This window comes from Hetaerina americana, unplaced genomic scaffold, assembly GCF_022747635.1.
Source record: "Hetaerina americana unplaced genomic scaffold, ioHetAmer1.1.p SCAF_8, whole genome shotgun sequence".
Lineage (NCBI taxonomy): Eukaryota > Metazoa > Arthropoda > Insecta > Odonata > Calopterygidae > Hetaerina > Hetaerina americana.
In genome coordinates this window covers 13041351-13055369 of record NW_027287427.1, presented here as the reverse complement: position 1 = coordinate 13055369, position 14019 = coordinate 13041351, and the positions used below count along the sequence as shown (strand labels likewise).

The following is a 14019-nucleotide window of genomic DNA, read 5'->3' as shown; positions in this document are numbered from 1 at the left end:
TTTGGAAAAAAACGCGAAGGCGTACAGCGATCAAATTACATCTACGAGAAGACAAGATGCGACAAAAAGGGGATAAAAACCACAGGGGAAGGCGGCGGGGGGGGGGGGGGAGAAAAAAACTTTTGCTCGCAGCGGATGTAGGTAATCTGAGCTCGGAAATGTTAATTTTTTCCTCTTTCATTTAATCTGTTCACTTGCCCCAATAGTTCGGGGGATATTGAGGAAGTGGGAGAGGGGTTTAGGATGGGAGCAACAGATATATACCAGGTGCCGCAGGATACTCCCAAAACCAAAACAAAACGACCGTTTAAAAATCATATTTAGAAATACACAGCGTACCCATCTCTTCCGGAGTTTCTGTAATTGTCGAGGAAATGTCACAACGCTGCTTTCGCCAGACGGACGCGGGAGAAGCTCTCCTGGTCTCGCATATGAGCTCAACATGAGATTTTTTTCGCCGAGGGGCGATAAGAGGTTAAAAGGTTCAGGCCAGCGGCGGGAATGTCACCCACACTATTGATCCCCTTGCTAACCCTCACGCTTCACTTGGACAGTGTCACGCTATGCGGATGGCATTCGCATCTTCGCTTCAAAAAAATATAATCATTGCAAGCACGTAAAAATCGTGAAAAAGGTGAGCCATGGCGAAAAACATTGTTTCTTCTCCTCGTAAGTCTACATGTTTCACATGTTTCAACACGATTGAAAAAAACCAACTGAAATATTCAACAGAATACCATGCTTTATATTGATAGGTGCTATTTCAGAACTAGTTGTAGAGAAAATTATGGAAAAACTGGACTGAAATCAGGTATTATTGAAAGATTACAACCATTAACTGGGCAGGATAAAATGATTTTAATTTATATGCTGCATTAATATCTTCGTTAATTAAAAGTAGAAAGGCTTAAACGTAGGTATCTGGAATGTAAATATATACTCTTATAGCAATCCAGTATTGACCTCCGACTTGTTTTTCCGCTGGAAAATAAAACTACCGAACACAAAAATATTTTAAATCGCATTAGTTTTTGGCAAGTTCTGCTATGAATAACATAACCAGAAGAAGGTGAAAACCCTGTTAGCAACACGTTGAGAGTGATCGACTATGAGTACAAGCTATCGTTCGACTGGGTTTGGGAAACAAATGAATACTTGTCCCTCCTAGAAGTCTGAAATGTAATTCAGCTCTCCCATACCAATGTAACAAGCTGGAAAATTGAAATATATTTGGCAGTATGGCACATGAACAATATTTAGCAAAACCTTTTGCCACACAGAGATTCTCATTTACTTGTAGGACAGACAAACCGTCAATATTAAAAATCGAAGAAAGTTTATGGCAGTCTACTATGACTAATTTAACTCAAGATAAAAAAAACCTGTCAAAATAACTATGAAACTAAACAAACTGGTTACAGACACTGGCTCTTTTCAAAGTTATCTTTCATTACTAGGAACACGAAGCTTATTTTCCATTTATCAGGAAAACACGAGAGTTTTTATAATCAACCAAGCTTTTCACCCCAGAAACATTTTGTTTCAGGAAAGAATTGCCACGACTCTAATAGAAATATATAAAAACTGCAGTTTTAAATATATAGCATATACGTATGCATACCTTTCACTTGATTGCTCAGTCTACGATAATGCTTCCAACTAACGGTATTAAAATCAAAAGGGCATGTTTCTCTCTTGGTTCGAAATCCTTCCGGCATTACTTGCGTCAACTTGCCGAGTGGGTGTCCAAACGAATGAAATGAACGAGCGCCTTCCGAATGAATGGCACGGTGCAATTCCTGGGAAAGTGTTGCACAACTCGGCGAAAAAGGGAAAAGATAAAAAGCCCGAGCGAAATGGAAGAGCAAATACACACACCCGGGATCGTAGGACGGCCGCTTCATCCACCGTAATATCGAAGTGTGCAACTAAATTCAACTTTACGAAAACAATGTAGGCAATTAAACCATCTGCCGATCTATTGGAGGAGAATTTTATCCTCAGCGCTAAAACTAAAGGAAATAATCAATTTCCAGTTAACTCAATCCACTTTTGTTGCCGAATCTCTGTGACAAAGTTTACAACCGCGACGTTTTACGAAGTTACTTTTCCCTATAAAACAAATCAAGATGCACTATGCCGTGCACAGAGAATTTACATTGGGTATATTACGCCAGGTGTATTGCGACGGACAAGGTATCAAACTTGAGGAGCACCCAGATGTTTATTATTGGAATGGGAGAACTTTCGCTTAGCCGAAAACATTTTCCGGCCGTCAGCGTAACGTAATCTGTTCATCACGCGAAAACTGAATGTAGGACGCAAGATTTTTAACGAGGAACGCATCCCGAAAAAATATTCGAACACTCCGGTACTCGTATGTGCATGCATGTGGTATTTCCTTTCACCGCATCGCCACGAACGAATCGAGCTCAACGGAAAATAGCATCGAGTTCTCCGACCAGAGCAGAGAGCGAAGTGCGGGGTAATATGGGGGCGGGCAGTGGATGCATACACGCCGGGTGGTGGTGTTAAACAATCAAACCGTGTGTGTGTGTGCGGGCCATCTTCGCCGACTGGATTCTCTTCCCTTAGCCGCGCACTCGGGGCAACTGGCCGCCCGGCTGCAAAGTGGGTCGCGGCCCTCCACCCCCGCCCTCAACTCTCCCTCAACACGAGGGCCTCACCCTCCCGTCCAATTTGCTGCCCCCCCCCTTTCATCCCTCCTCTCCCCCCGCCCCTCGACACTCCAATGAAATCACTTTCTTATCCAATCTCCGCGGGAAAGGGAAAAGACAAAACTACTTCTTTGGGCATGCGCGCCTCCGGTTTACGTCATCCGACCCCCTCCTCCCCCGGCCCTTCCAGGCTTATTCGCCCAGTGCCTCCTGTCTGTTAAGACGTCCCAGCAGAGCGGATGGACACCACCTTTTGCTCCCAGGTTGGCTGAACCCCCCGCAGAGGGAGAAGGCATCATCGTCCCAAGACACGACCGACTGACTGCTGTTAACACATCACACCCCCCCCCCCATACGTTCGCGCCCAATCCTTTCATCGTTATTTTTCCCCCTGTTCAGGACCGATTCCCATCGCCACCCCCCCACCCTCCCCATCCTCTCCCCTCACCTTTCCCTTCTTCCCGGAAACTTTCTCACGCGCTCGCCACGCAAGCAGGGCGTTGTTGTGTCAAGCCTTGACGACACTCACGCACTGTCAGGGGAGTGGGCGTCGGCGCGTTTCGGCAACCCGTGCCGGAGCGTAACCCATTTAACCGGAAAGGAACCGACGACGCGCTACTTCCGATTGGATGAAACAAATGGACGGGGAAAAGAAACGAGACGCCTTGAGACAAGGAAAAGAAAAAAAAACATCGTGAATATCACTTGTCTATGTACACAAGCTCACAATGTGTTTTCGCTCAGAATGTTCCCTACGCCAAGCTCAAGACATGTCTGATAAATATATCTTTTTTCTTTTGAGAATTTGAAAATCAATCGATGCCGGTAGCTATAATAAGACTTTGTTGAGCACCTGAAAGTCCTGCAAACTACGCCGTCCTTGCACAGTACAGCGAATATTCAGGAAATAGGATTCGCGGACTATCGTATTGTCCAGCTGCAAGTTAGCTAGCTAGAATGTTACACTTGGTTCCAGTAAGTGCGAAATGAGCAGTTAGTGGCAGAAGGCGGATAAAAATAAGCAAAACTTAATAGGAGAAGGGAATAGTTGCAACGTCGGCCTGGCGATTATACAGCCAGTGGCGCACACATGCATTTCGAAACGCTTGAATCCGGCCGGCCCTGATGAACTCAAATTACTTCTCGACGACCCCACAGCAATAAGACAAATACATATTCAAGAACCATACAGATATACAGATATTATACAGATTGTTAAATCTAAAGAGAGGATGCATTGGTTCATGAAGTGGGAATGAGACCAGAAAAATAAACTATATTTACGGCCTACTCCGTACATGTAATGTACTGTACCCTTGAACAGAAAACTTGATAAAACGATAAGACAATGCAAAAAAGAGCATGAAAATTTAAACTCAGTTTAATCACGTTCATAAGCAATCGGCACCCAAATAAAGCTTTCAAAATTAGAAGGACCAATTATATTGCGACTTTGAAGAAGTAATGAAGTGCTATCCAATCATTTTTTTTCAATTATCAATTTAAGAACAAATATACTTCAAATTTTCCTCAGTGACCTAGAGTCTAAATATTGAATGAGCATTCAATCCAAAACTGTTAAAGCAAAATTGATGGAAGTCTTATTTTCAAGTTAATTTCATTTTCATGTTTTCATCTTCATTAACATGTGAATTATACACGATACCACATATGGTTTCAGGTAGTTAGGTATATTTGTGATCTAAATTTAAAGCACCAAATTTAGTAGAAAAATCGTTTCCAACCTATAATTTATTGCATAACATTATTATGTTTAATCATACACAGTACATATAAAGGTGTGTTTACCCAAAGGTCAGTTTGATTTGGATGGTGATAGTAGAGTTCAACCAATACAAGGCAAAGAGGGCGGGTGAATTTCACAAATCAGGGGAGGTTAACTCCTTTTCCTGTGCCGTTTGTGGTTTCCCAGGCGGATCTGGTACCCGAAAATCGACACAACTTGGGTGGAGCTGATGGTGCCCCATGCCGGGGAATCGAACCCGGGCCCTCCGGTCAGCAGTCCAACGCTAGACTACATTTTCAACACAAAATCAATAATTTTATACTTTTTCAGAGCAAAAACTTTATCAACCACACATGGTGAGATCGGATACACGATTAAACACACTAAACTAGCAAATATTCTTAGAGCAATCATATTCTGAGACTACGAACATCAAAACCAAGCATCCTTAGTTGGCCTGGTGTCTTGGTGAAGTTAAGATCGGCGGGAAAAACGGCTCGCGAATTTTTATGGGCCATTCAAATCTTTAACCATGCACATACTGCCAAGGGAGTGACGTAGGGGGACATTCTAAGGGGTTCGTGAACCCCACGCACGCTCAAGATAAGTCTCTCGCGAAGCCTACTTTCGGACCTTATCCCCACAGGAAACTGCGTAACGGGAGAGGAATGCCACGAGGGATGGGGGGAGGGAGGGGGGTTTGCGAGGAGAGGATACAAGAAGGCCCATTGCTCCTTGGGCGACTCGATATTTAACGATTCGCACCGAAAACTCTGGCGTCGACGTCGAGAACGAGGTGCCCACATGTGCCGCTCTTAAAGGGCGCGGGGGATATCGCATCTGGAGATCGCCCGGTGGCGATCAAGTTATTTGGAAATCTCGGAAGTGGGAGGATAGGGAGGGCAATGGAAGTCGCCGGGCACGCCGGGCGGGATCCCCGACGCCAACATAACATCCGCACCGTAATGTGCGACGTCGCCACGCGCTGGACCGAGTAATCTTGAAAGGAAAAAAGAAAGATTCTTTTCTGCACTACTTCCGCCTTTGATTATAATAAATGATGGATACGCAGCGGAAGTTGGACACGAGGTGAGGGAGAGTTAAGTAGAAAAAAAATTATAAGAAAAAATGTTAAATGCTCTAAAACTGCAAGGTACCTGTTCGAAAATATCAAGTGATCACATCGGAGATGATGAAGAGAAATGATAATTGACTATTTGGATTTCCGCTATACTATTTTCATTCACACGACCCAGGTTTCGACACTTGGTTTCGTGTAAAAATAGGACAAAGGAAATCACAATTGATAATAATCATTTCTCTACAAAATGGAAAGTTTCCACAAAGATAAGCCTGAAACTATATGGTTCGTGCATGACATGATGGTTAAACGCAAAATAAAAATTAAAATGCTTATTCAATGAATTCATCAGTTCCTATGTTTATCATGCTATATATACGTTGAAAAGGTATGTTGAATTTTACGGATGCCGTAAAAATATAGTGACATAACTTTGGAGGGGCTAAATAACAACAAAATCTTAAGTAGACAAGGAGCAGTCTCGATTACCATATGGCACACATGCGTTCCTTGACAGTTAATATAGAGCGGGTAAAAACGAAAATAGATAGTCCATATTTCATCTTCCCATTAATGCTACTAAGGAACACAACTTCACATATCAATAAGCAACCCAAGCCTACGACACACGGAAACTTTTATAAGGACCCATAAACGCATTTTGTACCGTTTCGTTTCTCTTCATCATACAACTCTAAACTGTACCTCCTTGGTGAGTCATGCAAACACAACGTATTTATGGGAAAGCCACGTCAAACTGAAAATTGATAAACCACGCATTCTAATGCGGATTCATTTTCGTGTCGAATTAGCGGGTGAGATCGCTTTTGCACATGCAAACCACAAAAATAGCCATCATCAGGAAGGATGAGCTCATTTGGAGTAAATGAGTGGCCGAAATAAAAAAAATTAATTAAATTCCCATGGTTTAGATGCTTGTTTTCTTTATGTCATACTGAACTTCCCTGCAAGATTATCCATAAATGAGTAGAGGGTGAAATAAGCGTCGTGATAAATTTCTAAATACGTATTTTTCCTCCCTCCCAGCTCCAATCCTCTTATTTCCCCTCTCTCTCCCCTTTGCTCTTGCTCCTTGGATTCTCTCGGAAATAAAGGCAGGCCTCTTAAACAGGTTCCCAAGGTAGATGTGTTTCTCAAGGAGGAAAACCCGAGTAAACCAACGTAGGGATTTTGAAGGAAAGAGAATATACCCACATAGTACGCTCCCATCGAGGAGAGGACATTGGGAGATACCGAACGTCAGTCTGATGCAGCAGCTAAGTGCCGACAAGAATATCCGTACCGGTGGGAGTACCCACCATTACCGGTAGTTATAACAGCCGACAAGGAAGTGACTTGTGAGATATTGGGACGTGTGTTTATGTTGTTTGCGAGAAGATGAAACTTACAGACTATACTAAGAACTATTTACAAAAGACAATAGTGACAAACATAATTGAGTGAGATACAATAGACAAACAGCAGATTATTACATGTATTGAATTTGATAACTATAATTTTTTAATAAGTAGGATTTTTTATCTTTTTTTCTTAAAGTAGATTTTTGGCGAAAAATCTCTTATTTCTAGCCCGTGGTACTTCTAAAGGCGACACCTGTTGATTCAGTCTTCCAATAATAATTAGAGCTCAATACCTTACTTTCCTGTGGATTTATTAGTTTTTTTTAGAGGAAGTAAATCACAATTATACACGAATGCAAATAAATGATGCATTTCGAGTCCTTCTGAATATTTACTCGAGACTTTTGAAGGAAATCACTTGAGAACAAATCGGCGGAAGAAAACGTGCCAAAACCAGACAAAAAAATCGGAGAAGGGATAGTAAAAGGGATAATAAAACAGAGAAGGGACGGTAAAAAAAATCGAGAGAAGTGCATCGACCTTCCACGTAAAAGATTTCGAGTCTTCACGCCGATTGATTCCTTGAATTACCAATGCCCTTCATCGTGCGGAAGTTACAGACATACGAAGACCGCTCCGGAGATTATAACTTTTAAAATAGAAACTAAAAACAAAAAAAACATGGTTTTCTCATCGACGAAGAAAAATCAAAAAGCCTGTCTCTCTCTCTCTCTCGGCCCGGTACACATTTCTGGCGGAGACTTCACCCTGCCCGGAGACTCATCAACAAACGGAAAGTGCCGAGATGCCATAAAAAATGGCTTCAAACGTATTGGCAGTTATGCGGCGAGGTTTTTTTTTTTAAAGTCGGACGTTTCCCTAGGCATAAACCACGAGGTTTGACCAAAACATTTAAAATACATTTCCTGTAGCGGGGCATGAGCTTGTGAAAACATCTAGGTAAACACAAACAGGAAAGAACAAACTGTGAACAGGACACATTTCCGCTTATTGGCGTTTGCGTTTCCGGTGTGCGCAATTTTTTAGAAAACTCTTCCAGTAACTTCCTGTGGAAATTGAAGCATGAGATTTGGAATGAAAAGAGACACACCACTTGCGATATACTATCTTATTCATGGGATATACTGATCAAATCTACGACAACGAACCTAGCTTACGAACAATTTAGTATATGAAAAAGGCTTAGTTTCAGTTTTAGATCACAATAAGGACTCCATAATAGCCGTTTTTTTAAATCCACATTAGCATCAAGGAATGTCGAAAATAATCAACTTGGCAACTCGGGTCAGTCCTGCCACGAATGACTAAATGGCCAGCTCAAATTATTTCTCCAATAATCACGATATAATATTTACTCGCACTAAACAACTATATAAAAAGGTTTGATGACACTAAAACCTTATATTCACACATGTATTTCATTTCTTGATTGAATAAGAGAATGTTCCCATTGAATGGTTCAAAAATAATTTCGCCTTCATTACTGCTAAATTCTATCAGACCCGTTTCCTTGATTGCTGAAAATACTAAGTCATTGCTAACGACTGCTTCTATAGAGCAAAGATAAGTAAATAGCATCCGAATACGAAAGAAACAGTCAAGTCGTAAAGTTTGAAGAGGACACATCTCAAGGGACGGTGGAGTTTAGGTTAATATATTTAAAACATTCATTTTCCCGGATGATTAGTTAGATGTGAAATTGTAGAATTAAATGATCAAACAAATCTCACTCTCATTTTCGCTAATTGCTAAACGGCGGTAGACTTTTGTTATTCAGACGGGGGGAAAACATGAGTCTAGCGCGATTTCCGAAATATATTAAAGGCGTTCTCCTTCTCACTGAACTAAATATCAACATGCTCCTTCACAGCTTTCAGTGGTCGAAATTTATCTATTCATAAGCTATTGTTCGCACTCCAACCATTGCGAAGCAAAGAATGAAATGATTATGGAAAGTGATGAAACGTTTCGAGGAGAAATCACGAAACTCCTTTCACTCTTATATTTGCACCGCGAATGCGGTCGTCGGCGAACATGACCAAACAAAAGTTCCGAGCCACATGGCGAGAACTTCACCAAGAGAAAAAAACTGTTAAGGACGTTTTTAAATGCTATTCCAGTCCACCTGTAGCCGTCTGAACGTAGCAGCTACTAGGCTTTTCTTTGGGTTTAACAGCTGTCATTTACAGGTGAAAACCGATGCGAGGGTAGACAACCGCTCCGGAAATGACAACCAAATAAACAAACCCGCTCCAGTCTTCCCACGCTACACTCACGTGCTCTTCCCACTATGATAGTGAAACCTAGAAGCATAGGGTGAATACGCTCTCCTCACGACAAGCCATCCAAAACTGACGCAATTTTTTTTGTACTCTACCGGTCAAGGTGGGTGTTGGATGAGCACAATTCATACAATTTCAGCTAACCAAAAACACAACTTAGAGTCGGGCGCTGCATGAAGTGCCTCTTCGATTCCGGTTGCTTATTGCCTCCCTTCGTTCCATCGCAAATTAATATCTTGAAAATTGAGGACATAAAAAAATCGAAGACGAGTCTGAATAATCGACATCGAACGGTAGAACCCAACAGCTAGAACGAGAAGACAAAAAAGTTTTCAACTTTTTGAATTTGGCCGAAACCACCCTCCTTCCTATGGCCTTTTCCGAATTCCTCGAAAAACACACTCACACGCCCGAGTGGTTTAAAAGTTTTGCTATACTTTCCGCTCACGTCCGCACCGCACAGTTTCCGTGAAGTCGGAAAAAGAGAGGAAGAGGAAGGAGTAAAGGGGAGGGAGGGAGGGGATAGAAGTCCAAGACGTCGCCGCCGTCCCCTCCGGCAAAGAAGCGCGATTTCTTTCCCCGGCGATAGCGCATGGACTCTGCGCTGACAAGCGGCACTTAGATCCACTTACAATTTATAAGCTGACGTTCTGTTATCTGCCTCTTTCCCCTCCCTTCGAAGAAAACGAGTGAGTCGCATGCGTCCGAAAGATTATGAAACGTTCGGCGATGGTCGTCCTTAAAAAAAGAGTAACCGATTGTACGAAAATAACAATTTCTTTTCCAGCGAGGAGGAAAAAAAACATTCCTCCGACCCAGAGAAGATTAAGTCTGGAACATGTCCGAGACAGCGCGAGGCCGGATGTGTTTTAATGTGCTCGGCAACGGGGGGGGGGGGGGGGGGGGGACCAAGTGAGCGTGACACTGACACAGACACTCCGCACTAGAACGATGGTTTAAGCACCTCAAAGTATTCTCCAAGCACCAGAGGTCCCTTTCGATTTTTACCTCCAAACATCCATCCCCGATAAGGGAGACGAGTGATTCCCCGAGCACGATAGCGACTACAGTCCACATAAGACAGCTGGAGCACGATGTACATCGAGAGAACACTTTGGCGAAATAATATTCTCCACGTCTTAATCTCGCCCACCTTCATTTGCCTGGTCATTATTTCCTGGGGGTGGATATGCTAAATAAACGGATGCGTCACTTTCGTGCCTAAAAAAACTGTCCTATTTGTGTGGGATGCAGTTAATAATCACCACGGCTGCCACATGATACCCCCGCGGAGAAGATGCACGCTGCCGAAGGGGTGCTTAGTAAGTTTCGACACTTTCAGCGGCCCTAACATCGGATGGATGCACCACACAAGGGCGTGGAAGAAGTGGGTCGAAATCTTTCCGGAGAAAAAGGGCGGCAATGGTTTACCCACCCACTGAGGTGATAATAAATTCACTTTTTATTTACCTTTCTCGAGGTCCTCCTCCCGCACGGGTCCGTTAAGTAACCTCAAGGAGCAGTGTCGGAAAAGTCCGGGCCGTTGCTTCTTCCACTTTCTTCGATCCTCCTTCCCATCAACTCTCGGGATGGTTCTCCTCGTCCAGAAGGACTCCTTTTCCTTGGATGAGATTAAATCCCTGGTCTCTTTCACTCCGTAACAGTCCCTCTCTTTTAAATCAAGACACTCACCGATTGCTTTCTTTAGATATTAAAAAAAAACCCAACGAATTTGTCGTCGATTGAAAAGAGAAAAAAACAGCTGTGGAGGAGTGTTGAAGTGACGAGTCCACGGGAAAACAAACAACACGCTGAGAAAAAGTCCCTCACGAGAAAAGTGCGCCGAAGTAACTCCCGAAACAAAGATGCAGAAAACCTTCTTTCCCTAAGATCGTTTCTCCCCGCACGAAAGACACAGGGGGCCAACCAATGCGGCTCGACGAACAACAACAACACCCTTGTTCCCTCCAAGCGCCACCTGTCTGGCCCTTCGCTCCTAGAGCAGCGAGGGCAAACGGTGAGCAGTCGGACGCAGACTGGCATTACCGACGCAAGCCGCCTATGCCCGGGTTCCTCCCCTCCCTCCCCTCCCTCCCCTCCCCCGCCCCCCCTCCTCCCCCGCCCGCCCCTCCTTCCCCGCTCGGCCATTTTTCCCTCTTCCTCCTCCCCCCCCGCCCCGATCTCCCTCCCTCCACTCCCTTCACTCCCTCATCCGCACGTTATTTTTTTCCCTCCTCCTTTCCCCTCCCGAAGAGCGAACGAAAAGGTTCGCCGGGGTGGGACGGGAGGAGAGGGGAACGGGGGAGAGTGTGTGTGTGCGCGCTGGGCTGGTGGGGGTGGAGGGAGGGGGAAGCGGCGTGCCGGGAAAGGAGGGGTGGCGGCGACGGTTGCCTCTCCCGCCGCGGCGCTGGGGTCGGCACATCCGAGAGAGAGGGGAAGGGTTTTCGGGTCGTGTGGGTGGAGGGAGAAAGACTTCCTCTCCCCTCCGCGAAATATGAAGGATATCCGCTTCGCAACGTTGCTGCTGAAATTCCCTCTCCCTCCCCCTCATCGCCCTCCCTCCCGTCCCAGAACACACACACACACACACTCGCAAACACACTCCCTCTCCTCCCTCCTTCCTTCCTCTCTCTCTCTCTCTCTCATATAGAGCCCTCCTCCTTCTCACTCCACCCCCTCCCTCCGCCGACGCGAAAACTCCGTTGCTTCCCCGAACCCCGTTCCCTTCTTCCTTCCCTCCTAACATTCTCTCCTCCACAGAATCCCTCTCTCTTCTCTCACTTGCCCCATCCATCCCCCCCAACCACCCAACGTCACCCGCCCCGCTTGCGGAAGAAGAAAACTAGGCGCTCGGATCATCCCTATAGAGAAAGAGAGCGCCATTATGTTTTCGTTTCGGGGGCGGCAAAGGGGGTGGGGGTGACGGTCGGGGGGCGTGTGGGTGGGTTGAGAGGGCTTTTTGAGGAAGGGAAGGAACGAGGAAAGGAGGAAAAAAAGATGGTTGGAAAAATGCGAAAGCAACACCAGCGGAGCGAAGTCATTTCCGATTTAGCGACGGACGATGCCGATTCGATTCTCTCCCCCGTTTCGATTCCACAACGCCGTTTGAACGTTTTCTCTAGATCGATAAATTAAACTAAATTCGATTACAAATCATCCGTGTGTCGCCCGTTTTAAAAGTCAACCCACATCGATTGATTTTCCTCCTCAAAAACCTTCAGCCAACCAACTGGGGGTGTCATTTAAGAGTGATCAGGGGGAAATATATTTAAGTAATATCATTCATATCACGGTGAGGCCGGAATTCATGGTATGCTCAGCAGTAGTCTTCGTGATAAGCTAAATTCTCATCCGGTCGTGACCCACGTGATACACCTAATCATATCGAAATGACTAAAGTTGTCCTAAAGCCTGTTTAAGTGTACATGGATAGCAATATTGAATGAGTGTGAATATTCCACGATTAGCTCGTTTCAGATGGCACACATTTCACCCGAAGAAAATCCTAATCGGGCACCTTGTCATCACCTCAAAGTCGCAGGTTGATTCCGAGACCTTCGGATTAATTGATCGATGGCTTAGGCATTATTCTAACAAGCCTGTCAAGAAAAAAATAGCCAAAAATCAAAGCCGCCTTATAAATCAAGGTTTTATTGATGTTTTTATATCATGTATTAACATGAAATTCAATATTTCAACTATAAATGAATGCATTAATAACCATTTATTATTAAATTCCATGCCGGATATAATTTACGCTAATAAATAAAGTATTGTGGAAATTTTTGTGCATTAAGGTATATTCTTTACGTGTTTATTATTTGATTCATTTATTTTATCCTCATGTGCACCCTAATGCGTTCCTGATTATTGAATAATCATCAAATATTTCAATTGCTCAGTGCGGTACACAGTTTAGCAATGATATTTGTATTGAAAAGTTTGAGGAAGCGAACGCTTCTTGGACGAGTTCTACCGATATTTTCCAGAGGAAGCCTAGGAGAATATGATGAGTGTTCTAAGGACCAGTGGGGTAATGATCTTAAACCGTGCCATAGCTGATATTTTATGTGAGATTATGAATATCAGTACATGGATAAAATGAAAGAAGACCTTTAAACAAAAATATAGATTATATTCAACAGATTCAAGCTAGATGTAGTGGAAGTTCGTCACTATGAGGAAAACAAATGGGCACTTTTCCACATACTATTTAATCTGTGCAAAATGCAAATTTGTTTTTCTCATAAAACTATAGAAGCAATTCAACAATTTTATTTAAGAAATTTCTGAAATAAAGAAAATTTCTGAAATTCCTAGTCATAGCCTGCCTATGACAAATTTATAGCCTCTATCGCACGACTGCACGAAAATACTCTGTTTTTATTATAGAGGTGATATTATCAGAATGATGAGTAAGACGGCTATGCCAAGACTAATTCAAATAATCGACCTGCGTTAGACATTTCGTTGAATGAACTTATTCTTCTACCAAACACTTGACTGTTATTATTCCACCATGAAGAGATGATATCGATAAAACCATCAGTGGTAGAAACACCAAATACGTACTTTGGAGAATTACAATTTTTGTATTCAGATCACGAGAGGGATTTTTCAACTGGGTGTATTTTTTATTTCTATTTAAAAACTGTCCATAACTACTTCCTACTGGTAATATTTCCACCATTAATGGCAGAGGTAAATTTCTTTTTCTTTGTAAACATGCGTTTTAAAAGTAAAGTGCTGGATAGAAGAGGCGAGCATCAAATAATATACGGGGGTAGCTTGCTGAGATGCCAAATTGATCTGCCAGTCTTTCAAAGAATTCTCTCGATTTAATTTAATC

At 43.4% G+C, this 14019-nt stretch overlaps 1 protein-coding gene across 1 annotated transcript in view; it reads right to left on the bottom strand.

The window, feature by feature from the left end:
* LOC139697941 (ets DNA-binding protein pokkuri-like) overlaps nucleotides 1-11187 on the bottom strand; it is a 169930-nt gene extending 158743 nt beyond the window's left edge. The window contains exon 1 of the mRNA XM_071596801.1: nucleotides 10641-11187. The gene's annotated coding sequence lies outside the window, so the exon portion shown is untranslated. The remainder of the gene's footprint in view (nucleotides 1-10640) is intronic.
* Nucleotides 11188-14019: the final 2832 nt, after the last annotated feature.